Below are 3,056 nucleotides of genomic sequence, written 5' to 3'. Positions count from 1 at the left end.
TCCCTCCTGAAGACCATTGTTAGTTCGTATTATCATTTTCTCTTTGTGTACAGAACTTCTACTATAGAAAGTAGAGTTATTCGTGAAAATTAACCGAGTCAGAACACGAACGAAGAGTCATTGAGCAATCAATGGAAGGAATATATGCTAATGATTTGCAAAGAAGCCCTATTATAGAAGTGAAGACATAAGGTTGAGCAAATCCATTGGCAATGCAAGAACTTTTGAAGAACCCTTAAGGGATAACAGACAAGAGAGCCAAAACATTCAATTATGACTTAAATGTTTATGTTGTAGGATACCAATATTTAGCAAGGGCATCAAAACCATGCAACAAATGTGAGCGAGCACACAATAAATACTCCTCACAATCCTGCCCAGCATATGATGCTAGGTACAGTACATAGGGCAAGACAACCACTGGCAAAAAAATGTCTGTTAATGCCAGAAAAAAAACATACAAAATTAAGAGCCAGGCCAAAGTCATCATGCCAGAAATAAAGCCCAAAGGAACTTCAATAGTGACAGGTCAAAGAAAGCTAACAGAACATCTGCACTTCAGCCAAGATGACCCCAATGAGGATTATTTCACACAAGTTCAGTTAGAGTAGCAGGGGTGTCAACCAGTAATGATAGTGAAGCTCTACGATCAATCAAAGTCAGGACCCCCAGCAAGAAGACTGGCTCAATGAAAGTCTAAGTCGATACAGGGGTCGGAGCAAACCTGCTTCCGATATGAGCATTTCGAATTATGTGCCCAGATTTAGTAGATGCTTATGGGAAACCGAAAACCTGTCTGACCATCAACCGTCAAAAGAATTTGGTTGAAACTCAAGTATTTTGGGTTGATCAAATTAAAGTCCACGTTCGACGAGACAAACTGGATCAATACAGACTTCTACATTCTGGACCAAGAAGCTGGACCAATTATTTTGAGTCTGCCAAGCCTGAGAGCCCTAGGCATGGTCGCAATTCATGAGATGTACCCTCAAACAACCATGGTTGTCCAGTCGGTGGATGATTTAAAGAAATCATACGCAGATCAATTTGATAAAATTGGGAATTTTCATGGAAAATACCACTGAAAGAAGGTTCAAAACCAGCTGTCATGCGCTAAGAAAAATTCATTTGCATAGAAAGGAAGAACTTCAAAATCAGTTATCAATAAGGTGTCGGAACCTACAGATTAGTCAACAGCATAGTTTGCACCATGAAGAAAGATGCCATAAAGAGAAGCCATCACAAGACGTCTACACAAGAGGAAATCACACTCAAGTTTGCAGATTCAACATTTTTCTGCAAACTTGATGCAAAGAATGGCTATTGGTCAGTCAAGCTTGATGAAACCAGTTTATTCGTCACTACATTCAGCATTCGAACATATTAAGTATGTTCTGTGCACAGATGCAACACTGGCACATTTCAATCCAAATAACCCAATTCATACAAGCAGATGCATCACAAAAGGGTATTAGAGCTACAATAATGCAAGACAAGCCTATCGCCGATGCATCCAAATCCCTGTCTGAAACTGCAACATTATGCCAATATCGAAAGGGGAATACTTGCAGTGGTGTTTGGATGTGAATGACATTCCTGGTAGAAACTGACCACAAACCACTAGAAATTATTAAACTAAAGAATCTGACAGCCGCACCCCCGGACTGCAGCATTGCGATGTCACGATCCGATACAAGCCAAGATCTCTTATTAGCAGATGGGTCTGTCACGTTTGCCATCAACAGACAACCAACATAAAGGTCTAGACCAACAAAGCAAAACTTTGTTACATTCAACAACGAGAAACTAGACAAAATTTGACAGGAAACCTTAAGAGATGTCACCCTACACGGAGTGAAATAAGTCCTTATCAAAGGATGGCCAGAGAAGATGAAAGACCTACCATGCAGAAACTTGTGCTTGACCGCATCCACGAAGGACACCAAGGCATCACGAAATGTCAACTTCTAGCCAAAGACTGTATACTGGACTTCAATCAACAAGGGCATTGAAGACATAGTCCAGTAGTATTTCATATGCCGAGAAACGTCAAGGAGAAAATGGAAAATGACTACCTGATTATAACTGACTACTGCTCAAAGTTTCCAGTTATTAGCAAAATGCCCATGTATGTTACAAGTATGCCTATGATCATAGCATCGAAAAACTTGTTTTCTGAGTATGGAGTTCCCGAAAAAGTATATAATGACAACAGACGCCAATACAGCTCAGAAGAATATGCAATGTTCCCTTAAAATGGGAGTTTGAACTTATAACAAGCTAACCCCACTATCCTCAATCAAATGGATCCATTGAAAAATTCATCCAGACCACCAAAAACACCTGTCTACAAAGGAAGGGAAGAGACAAGAAGTGTAAAAAACTTCAAGAGGAAGCAAGACTCTAGCAGTATTATGACCAAGGAGCAAAAGACCAACAAGCACTCCTAGCAGACCAAGCTGTTCGACTTCAAGACCACATTACTGGGGAATGGACACCCGTTAATCATTGAAAAATCCCGAAAATCTCGACCCTACATAGTTGAGACACAAAATGGAGGTATCATACGAAGAAACAGACGCCACAGTCCAGAAGAGTCTAGTGAAACTACAGTAAATATGGATAACAATGAAGATTATGTGAGCAAGACTCCTACAGTCGTGCCTCAAGAACAAGATCAACCTGTGATGGCAAAGAACATGATGTGGCTGTGCCATCAAGAAGCCTAATAGACTGAACTTGTAATTCATTTCATTCTCTACAGTGTTTATGTGTAATAGTGTTTAATAGTGTCATGGAAAGTGCTGTCATACTCTGCGTTCACTTGAGCTTTTGTGCACGGTGCGCTTCGCCTTGGCCCAAACTCCCAGACCGAACGGTTTCGCCTGCAATGCACCGATCAGCTGATTATCGTAAACAAACTGGCCTTGACATCGAGACTTGTCACGAGAGAGATTGTTTTCCTGATTGAGAGTTAATAAAGGCTAGAAACCGAGGTACACGACTTCTATAACACACACACACATTAATGACTAACAAAGATAGAAAGCCAAAAG

The sequence above is a fragment of the Penaeus monodon genome, chromosome 22 (genome assembly GCF_015228065.2).
Source record: "Penaeus monodon isolate SGIC_2016 chromosome 22, NSTDA_Pmon_1, whole genome shotgun sequence".
In the NCBI taxonomy this organism is placed as follows: Eukaryota; Metazoa; Arthropoda; class Malacostraca; order Decapoda; family Penaeidae; genus Penaeus; species Penaeus monodon.
This window is presented reverse-complemented; position numbering follows the sequence as displayed.